This window comes from Sphaeramia orbicularis, chromosome 22 (assembly GCF_902148855.1).
Source record: "Sphaeramia orbicularis chromosome 22, fSphaOr1.1, whole genome shotgun sequence".
Lineage (NCBI taxonomy): Eukaryota > Metazoa > Chordata > Actinopteri > Kurtiformes > Apogonidae > Sphaeramia > Sphaeramia orbicularis.
Genome location: NC_043978.1, coordinates 51062799 through 51073690, shown reverse-complemented (window position 1 = coordinate 51073690; position 10892 = coordinate 51062799).

The window sequence follows — 10892 nt, the reverse complement described above, 5'->3', positions numbered from 1 at the left end:
TGCTGCTAGAGTCCTCACTAAGACCAGAAAAGTGGACCACATTAGTCCAACTCTGAGGTCCGTCCACTGGCTGCCTGTCCGTCAGAGGATAGACTTTACAGTTCTGTTGCTGGTCTTTAAAGCTCTGAATGGTTTAGGACCAAAATACATCAGTGACCTCCTGACCCAGTATGAACCCACCAGACCCCTCAGGTCATCCGGATCCGGTCTGTTGTCAGTTCCCAGAGTCAGAACCAGACATGGAGAAGCTGCGTTCAGCTTCTATGCTCCACATGTCTGGAACAAACTCCCAGAAAACCTCAGATCAGCTGAAACACTCAGTTTATTTAAATCCAGGTTAAAACCCACCTGTTCTCAGCTGCATTTGAATAGAGTTTGTATTCATCAGTTCAGATCTGCACTGTTCCTTTTAAGCTAAAAGTTTTTATCTGTTTTATCTGTTTTATCTGATTTTTGTTCATTAGTTTGTTTGTTTTTCTCATGCCTTCTGCTGTAATGCTTTTAATGTTTTATTTAAAGCACTTTGAATTGTCTTGTACATGAAATGTGCTATAGAAATAAACCTGCCTTGCCTTACCTTCTGGTTGGTAAAGTCCTTCAGTCCACATTTTCCCCCCTGTCTCATGCAGACATAACCAGATGCCTCCCATTTCCACCTGCCTGCAGTTTTCTGTCCTGTTTTCCACACAGACCTGTTCTGATTACAGTCTCCTTCTGTTTTGACCAGCAACCACTCAACAGTCCCCTCTTGTGTTTTCAACACCATGGGCTCTACCTGTTTCTACGTTCTCTCACATTTTCATGCAGTTTATCAGCATTTACACCTTAGGCCCTTTTCTGCCTGTTATTTGAGAATCTGTGACACCTCCTCATTCCTTGATGCTGCCTTGTATTTATTTATGTGGGTGCAGTAGAGTTAAGTAACAGTTATATGTTTCTTTGCCTTTTAATCTCATTTTAATGAGATTAAAAAAGATGAAGACAAGAAATGTATTTATGTATTCATTAAATACCCTCCTCAAACTCAGCATTGGAAATGTACTGTCATGTTTAATCCCAGTGAAAAGAAGAAATGAAACTGATTTACATCAGCATGAGAGTTGTGACTTTTCCCTAAAGAATAAAACAGCTCAGATGTTCAAACAAATTATTGTTTCATTTTCCACTCATCAGCACTAACATTTAATAAAGAATTTACATTTAGGATGAACACAGAATTTGATTCTTCAGTACATAAAAGACCATGAAGCCCAGAATGATATTATCACATGCCGTTCAGATGATGTTTGTCCTCACAAATTAAATAAAAGACAAATCCAAATTGAGTCATTTGGGGGGGAGTGTGTGTGTGTGTGGGGGGGGTCTACTTGTGTTTCCATATTCACATTTTGACATCCAAATTCTTGTGGGATCAAGGGGCAAAGAACTTGACTCCAAAACAAAGCCAAAGTGAAAACATCTTCAAATTGTAAAACCACTGACAGCCACTAGAGGCTGCTCCAAAAAGCCCTGGATCCCACTGACTTACAATGAACTTGAACTTGGAAAAAAAACAGGTCAACAATGTTTTTCAAGAGTTATTCTTGTCTCATCTATTTCATTTATTTATCATAAATAATTGATCTGATGGTCCATCATTGAATTGTTGTTCCATTAGTCAGACCTCAGCTCAAATAGAAGGGTCTGGTGTCGGGCATTGACCGACAGATGTGCATGACTGCTACTGAGTGTATGGATCATTTCAGTATATTTAATTAAACACATTTTATTCCTGACAAACAGCTCCACTCTAGTAGCTACTGTTGTACTTAATAGGTTCCACAAACAAAGTGAGATGACTTTGTTACATATTCTTTGCAATACATGATGAACTTTTATTATTGTACAGACAGTAAATTATCTCACATCTGGCTTCTCACATATGGCTCCACCCCCTCAAACTCACAGCGCCTCCCACTTTATCCGGATATGCTACGTTTTGGCTACAGCAAGTTGGTAAGGCAACAGCCAAATTACAAACTACTGTCTTCAAAACAGCCGTTCAGAAACCAGTGGCTGTCGTTACAGATCCTCTGTCCAGAAATTACACACAGTCTATGTGTGGGGTGTGGTTTTATATAATAATAATAATAATAATAATAATAATAATAATAATAATAATAATAATAATAATAATAATAATAATAATAATAATACATTGGTTTTATATAGCGCTTTTCTAAGTACTCAAAGCTGCTTTACAATAAACAGCCAAGGGACAAACATACATCAAACGGGTAGACAGATACAGAGTTAATACTAAATGGTAATCAAAGAACAAATACAGACAAATACGGACAAAAGAAAACACACAAGAGAAGGTAGATGAGAGTGGATGAGATTGAACAGACAGTCAGTTTTCGAATGATGATCTGAAGAGGTGGGATTTGAGTTGGCTTTTGAATGAGGTGAGTGTGTCAGAGTTCCAGATGTGAATGAGTAGGGAGTTCCAGAGGGTTGGGGCGGCGATGGCAAAAGCTCTGTCACCCAGGGTACGGAACTTAGTCTTGGTGATGGGGGTGAGAAGGTTAGCATCTGCAGAGTGGAGGCAGCGAGTAGGGGAGTGGCGGTGCAGTAAATCAGTCAGATAAGAGGGGGCAAGGTTATGTAGGGCTTTGTAGGTGATGAGGAGGATCTTGAAGTTAATGCGTTGTTGAACAGGGAGCCAGTGAAGTTGACGGAGGATGGGTGAGATGTGATCTCTGGAGCGGGAGTGGGTGAGTAACCGGGTGGCTGAGTTCTGAACATACTGTAATTTTTGGAGGGCAGTGGAAGGAAGGCCATAAAGAATGCTATTACAATAATCTAGTCTGGAAGTGATGAAGGCGTGGATGAGTGTTTCGGCAGCTGAGGCCATATATGGCCATATTACACTTCCTTAACACTGCTGCAGATCGGTCTGGCAGCCTGTGCTATCATATCACTTGTCTGCAACTTTTTTATTAAATATTTCTTTAGCTCAGTTATGAAGTTATGTGTGTAAGCTGAAATATGTCTTGGTTCATTTAGAACATGAAACCAGTTTTGTACCCCTTGACCAATCATTAGTGCTTATACATGGATGTTGGTTGCCAATAAACAAAAGAAGGAGAAAAACCAAACAGAAGGAGAAAGAGGAGACAGTATAAAAAATAGATAAATAAGCCAAGTGTGCATTGGATTCAGTGGAACCACTTAGAACTGTTTCCAATTTAACCAGGGGCCACTCCCTGAAAAACAAGTAAATTCCCCATAAAGCACGAAAAGACGAGTCTGATAGCACACCTTCAACTGAAAAAAAGGACAAAATTCACTGTGTTTTCATAAGTTTTTAGAATATGTTTAAAGTCATATGATCTCCTGAAAACTTGTTGCACAGTGGGTTGTCGCTTTAGTTATAAGAACTATGGTTAAAACCAGTGGTGTAGTCCAGGGTATACAGCGGTATACGACGTATCCCTACTTATTTTTCAGTCAGTGTTGCATATGTCCACTTCTAAATTCCCTGATGAGCACCATTCTAGAGTATCTGCGAGCAAAATTACCCATTTTTTCCCCTCGGACGGTGAAGCCGTGACCCGCCCCACTCTGCCTCTAAAGTGGCTAGTACTCGCTGCCCTCACTGATCTGATTGGTTAACTTTAGGCGTGAGGACTGATGAGCCAATCAGAGGCAGAGTAGGGTGGGACATGCCCAGGAAAATATTGCTAACTAGCGCCGGCCACCTCTGGAACCTGACTGGACCCAGTTGATTGACAGGTCACTGCACGTCTCATTGAAAGATTATTGGAAATGTGAAGGAGAAAGGCCAAATAAACATCTTTCAAATGAGTGGTACACATCAAGAGAGCCTACTTTCATGGGATACATAATTCTGAGGTAAGTTTGAAGGTGGTTTCCAAATGAGTCACTGTTTAACTGCTGGCCATATGACTGCACATTTAGAGGAGAAGAGATTTTGTCTGCATTAGTTCAACTGTGTGAGTAGGCTAACATTATGAAAGGCTAACGTTATGAAAGGCTAACATCATCCTGTTACGACCCATAGGTGGGTCTGTGTGTCACTCTGTGGGTGTGTCCTTTTTTTCTGTGTATGAGTGGCTAATGTGTTACAGGTGCGGCGCCAGATCCTGCACCTGGATTGGACCAACCAGCGGGAGGCGGACCCATAAAGACTGCGAAGCTGGGCCGGACCAGGGTCGCCGTTTCCTCCACTCCCAACCCCACCTTCATTCTGTCAGTGTTCCTGGTTCAGCATTAGGGGTGGGCTGCCCTTTCCTTTTGTCTGTTTTCTCCTGTTTTTTGTGAGGAAGGTTTGTCCCTGTATTTTGGTTTCTTTATTTTGCAGGTCAGCTTCGTTCTTGTGTTAGAGACTTTTGTTTGTTATTTTGGCCAGAGCCCACCCTGAAGTTTCAGTTGCCTTTTTGTCCAGTTTTCATTATCTGTAATGTGCACTTTGTAAATAAATCACCTTTTTTTTTTAACATGCACAACCCGCGTCCGGAGTTTTCTCTCTGTGGCTTGGGAGTGAGGAAGGTGTCCACACTTTTCATGTTGCGTCCTAGGGTCCCCTAGCTGAGGCGTAAAAATCCTATGTTTGCCTCCTGTTGAATACATTTATATTCATGCAGCTGCTTGTGTGAGTAAGTGTAGAACAAACATAAAAAGCCAGTGTATCTCTGTTAGAGGGGTACATCTGTGGAATAATCTGGAGCAAAACTTAAAAATGTCTTCTTCAATCTGTGCATTTAAAAGGATGTATAAATCCACTATAATAACAAAATATAGAACATTAGAAGTACGCATAAAATATTATAGTTAATTGGTTATCATGATAGGAAGATACTATCATATTTATTGATCATTGTATTGGAGTAAATATTTGAGGTGGATATGTATATTATAGTTTATATTGATAACGGTTGATTATTGCAAATCTGATTGTGTATGAGGTGACTAAAAAAGTGTATATGAATGGTTTTTATGGATGTTTTGTGTTATTGTAAAAAATATACAGAGGAAAATGTGTGATAACAAAGCAAAGGAGGCGGATCTAGTTTGATTATTAGATTGTAAAAAGGGGGTGAGAGTCAATAAGTTATACTTCCTCCCACTCCTTTCCGAGCGCAAAAAAATTGTATTACTTTGTTTTGACCATGTTGTATGATTCTTTGTTATCTGATGATTCTATGTGCTCGAAATAAACTACTACTACTACTACTACTACTACTACTACCAGTAATACCTACAAACTGCTCCTGATCAAGTCATGATAATTTTATAATAGTGAGCAAATACTACTGATGGATTTTTGGGTGAACTAAATAGAGTAGTCTGACATGTTACTGTTTCTAAAACAGGATGTTTTTCTGGACTACGTAAAAAAAAAAAAAAGCTATGCCCACTTCTCCAGGGACCGCTACACCACTGGTTAAAACATATAATTTAGGACATTGTCGGTTAAAACCAAAGATTAAAGTTCAGAGCTAAGTTTAAAATTTACATTTTGTAGGAGGTTAAAACACTGTCAAGGTGCAGGAACACTCCAACAAACTGTACATCTGCCCCTTTTCCTAGATCTGCTGCGTGCATTGTTCAAGACGGGGATTAAGTGTGATTGGATTCAGTACAGGTGACGTCGGCAGACATTGCACTGGACACCACAGAGCCAAATCTGGATCTATTCCCAGGTCAGCACTGATGCTCTGACATCAGCAGGACTAGATTGACCGCAGACTTAACAAGATATGCAAACAACTCACTAAAATAGGCAGACACACAGGACAGCTGATCACAATGGCATGCCAGCTGTTTCTGTTGAGAGATTTATCAGTACAGATACTTTCACCAATATCAAGCTTTTTTTTAAAGGAGGAAACAAGTTTTGTTTCGTAATGAATTGTTATGATATAGCACATGATCATTTAGAGGCTTAATTCAGTTCAAATGACAGTAAAGATGCAAAATATACATGTCACATCATGCCTCGTGTCCAGTGCAGAGGGCAAACACTGCACTCAACATCCTGATGGGTTTAACTCTACACAGACATGCTCAAGGTTAAATGAGGCTGTGTCGCTCAGCTAATGAAAATGTCAAGCCCTGACGTTAAAACCTGACCCCAACAAACCACACAGAGAGATCAAGGAACATGTCCTCTACGTGACCCGGGACACTAATATCCAAAAATGGTGCCTTATTTTGGCCTCTTACACTGAAAAAAGAAAAGTAAATTCACACACAAAAGAGAAGGAACTCTGTTACCTTAGGATGAGGATATCTGCATGTATCTACGTGTTTCTGTAGAAGTTCAGAAAAGCAAGAATCTTACCATCACCAAAGGAGTTATTTAACTAAAACGCCCAAATCTGACAAATACAAACATTGGCTCTGATCAGGGTTTGATTGATTGATTGATTGATTGATGTATTTATTTCGAACATGAATGTCAAACAGAAGAAAATAAATAAACAAAACACTTAAACATAAGACATATATTACATATTCGAAAAGGAGTGAGAAGAAGTACAACTTATAAACTCCCACCCCTTCTCCTTATATAATTAATAACAATAATAACCTTCCTCGTCTAATCATATCTGTACACTATGCCATAATTTGACTGATACTTACTAGTAAATAATTAGGTTTCTGGCTTTATATTATTATGAACAAATATAATATGATTTACATAAACACATAATACAATAATACACATATGTAAATACATATTCATACACAGCTCTATACACACACATATACACCTACATATACACACACACACACACACACACACACATACACACCTATACATACATTTACACACACTTACCACATACTTGTACATCTTTATCACACCCAGTCATCCCCAAGCCCTCCCTCCTCCCTGTACCTCTGAAAAACTGTGTCTTTGTACCTCTTTTTAAATTCTTTCATGCTTGGACGTTGCTTTAACTCTATATTAACCCTTTCATGCATAGTGGTCACTACAGTGGACAGTTCCTCTACAGCTTTACTCTTGTATATTCATGGGTTTTGTTGTTTTAGTTCCATATCAACCAACACAGTGGACACTTATGCATCATCTCATAAACTGCAATTCATACCATTATTGTAACTTTGCTGTTCTTGATTGGTTCTTGAGTGGAAATCAATTGTTAATATTTATTTTTTGCATATTATCTCCATGAAGTGAGTAATAACTAGTATTAGAATATGTTAAAATGTGAGAAAACATCAGATTAGCTGCATTAAACATGGTTTCATTTCACTGTTTTCATATCAGTTGATGATATTGGGTTTTAAATACATGTTTCTTTGCTTCAAGAATAAAATTCATGGTGTAGCTGAGTGGACATTTTTGTAACTCCATGAAAAACAGGTTGATTTAAAAAAAAAAATTCAATCACATTGGTTTTTTTTTTCATGCCTAAAGAGGAATAAAAATACTCAGGAAAAAAATCTTGATTAAGGTTCTCATAATTCATGCATGAAAGGGTTAAATCTGTTCCACAGTCTCACCCCGCTGACAGAAACACAAAACCCTTCCTAGTCATGCGTATTAAGGGAATTTTAAAGTTAATTTTCCCCCTTAAATCATAACCCCCCTCATGAATACTGAATAATTTCTGTATATTTGTTGGTAAAAGATTTGCGATTTGCGTTTTAATGGCCACATTTGCTTTGTTATGATCTGCTCCTCTTCTCAACTCTCCTGTGATCCTCACCTCCACTCCTTGTCCCTCCCACCAGAAAAACAAACAGAGGAGCAGAGACAGCAGGTATTTAGCCAAATCAGAGCCATCATTTTCAGTAGATGCTGGTTAAACTGACGGATGAAACAGTCACGTCAACTGTCTGATATTTAGTCACACTTACTGCTGTATTTTATGATCTCTGACAGTCACTCATGTAAGATTATGGTAAACGTTTAAGTCTAGTCATATTGTAGCGTATGTCAGTAGATGATACAGGTTTGATCACATATTGTTAATATCATTAATATCTAATATAATTTCAAGAAACTAATACAACTTCAGGTTAAAGAAGAACTTGTCTTGTGGTGTATCAGGCCTCTTTTTCACATCTGTAACCCTGAAATATTGCTTGTCTCACTGGGGTGTGGGTAAGGCAGGTTACAATGGTATCCTTGGTGTTGATATGTTTGGCTATCTTCCATGCTAATAATCACCAAACAGCAGGACAGTTTCTGCAAGCTTTATTGCCAGCAGCTCAGGACAACATACGCTGCCTGCGCTCCACCATGGACTAACTCTTGTGTCACGCCAAAACAGGTCGTACCACAAACAATAGGCAGGAACCAAAATATTAAGAAAAGCAAGAAGAAACATAATTAAAGAATATATAATAATACAAATTGACTAAATAATTAATGAAATAATATGTAAATTACAACATAAACAAATGTCAAAATAATAAAAATTAATAATTTGGAAATAAAATAATATTCAAATTAAATGTTACACATCACAGGTTCCTCATGCCTCCTACTGCAGCTACTTACTTAGTAGTGATGGGACTTTGGGCTCTTTGAAGGGAGCCGTTCACTGAAAAGAGCCGTTCAAAAGACTGGCTCTTTTATGTTTTTTACATTATTTTGAAACACCAATGTTTTAATGACTAAATAGGCTACATGTGATGACTGACATTACATTTTAAAGGTGTTTAATTGGCGCTGCAGTAAATACTATTTTACCGTAAAAAAGAATAGTTTGTTCAAATGTGTGGAATAAATCCATGACTTGAGAGGTGACATTAGGCAAATGATGGAATTTGACAAAAAACATCGCGTCACATTATGTGGACTAGTCTGTAGGCTAAAATGAAGTAGAAAATAAAACATTTTCTCATGAAATAACATTTTATTCTCCTCAAAACAAGAACAATAAATGTGTGTAAACATACGGGAAAAAATTGCACAAAACAACAGTGATTAATCGCTGCAGTTACTTAAATACCTGAACTATAGTGCAATTCTCAGAACAAGAACAGTATGTTGGTAAACATGCAGAAAAAAATGCACAGAAGACAAAAGCGATTTATTATTGCAATTACTTAAATACCTTAACAACTGTAGTGCATTTTCCCTCAGAACAAGAACAATAAATGTGTGTAAACATACGGAAAGAACTGCACAAAACACAACAGTGATTAATCACTGTTATTAATAAAAAAAAAAAAAAAAACAAAGAAAAAGAAAAAGAAAAATGAACGGCTCTTTACAAATAAAGATAAAACAAATATCAAACATGATTCAGTTTTAAAAAAGATATAAAAAATTATTCTTGAGAGGTACACTATTTAATATTGACAATAAGGACTGTTTGTTAATGGATGATGTTGTATTGATAAATCTGCTGGAATTATTGAAGAAAATGGTTGAATTGTTGAGTCTACTTGTATGACTGGACTGCCATGATCATATTGTTGGGTGTAATTCAGTTACTGCATTATGTATTTGTTGTGGTTTGATGTTAAAATTTGAGAAATATTATTGTTTGACTCTTGTATCAAGTCAGCGATAAAGGTGTAAAAGCACTGAGGGGTAGGATTAAATAAGTTCATACTTCTTCCAACTCCTTTTCGACCATGCAAAATTCAGACTTGTATGTGCTTGGAGATAGATTCTGTCCATTTGAATGTTTTATTTTGTTTTTATTTTTATTTTTTTGCATGTTCGAAATAAATCAATCAAATCAAATCAAATCAAAGACTCAGTTTCCATCGTTCATTTCAAAGAGCCGTTCAAAATATTCGATTCGTTCGTGAACGTCACATCACTATTACTTAGTCCTCAGTCGTTAGCCTCATAGCATCAGAATTCATTTTTCATCAGTGGTTATGAGGCTGACAATCCAACATTGATTACCAGGCAACAACTGAGAACTGAGGAGTTTAGGAGATGGAAATAGGGAACTGGGAAGAGCCTCTGGTCACTATAGTTACTTAACATTTCCAGTGCATGGTGCAGGAGGTAGAGCAGGTCTCACATTGTGCTGGAACTGTACGGTTGGCAGTCATCTCCTTCTTTGTATCTTTGGGGAAGACGCTCAACCTCACGTTGCTCATGGTGGCTATTCCTGCTGGTGTGTGAGTGCATGGGTGAAAAAGGCCCAGTGTAAAGCATGTTGATGAGTAACATTCTTGTTTTTCACCTGTCCCAGGGCCACCACAAACTGATTACACCTTATGTATTCATCATAAAGTACTCCATGTGCCCCCCCCCATCCCCCATCCCCCAGTCTCTCTATATCTCTATCGCTCTCTCTTTTCTCCTCCTTTACTCTCTCTCTTTAACCCCAACTGGTCGAGGCAGACGGCCATCCTCCAGGAGTCTGGGTCTGCTCCAGGTTTCTGCTGTTAAAGGGAAGTTTTTCCTTCCACTCTCACCAATCACAAGTGTTTGCTCCTGGAGGATTCTGTTGGGTCTCTGTAAACTTGATTTGATTCTGATTTGACTTGATAAAGCACTTTGTGACTGTCTGTGAAAAGTGCTCTATAAATAAAATTTACTTACTTTCTGACTTACTTATAAACTGTAAATCTATTCATTCATTTTCTGAACCCGCTTTACCCGCTTTTGCTTCGTGTGCGTGCATGTGTGTTTGTTTGTTAGCAAGATAACTCAAAAAGTTATGGACGGATTTTCATGAAATTTTCAGGAAATGTTGATACTGCCACAAGGAACAAATGATTAAAGCTCTACCGTATGATGTGGCATTTTTACACTTTTCTTTTGTCATCTTAAAATGCTCCTAATAAGCGTGTGTCAAACTAAAATATAAAAGGAGGTTTTGAAACTCAAAAATGTTTAATTCTCATATATTGCTCATATTTGTGATAAAATTCTGACC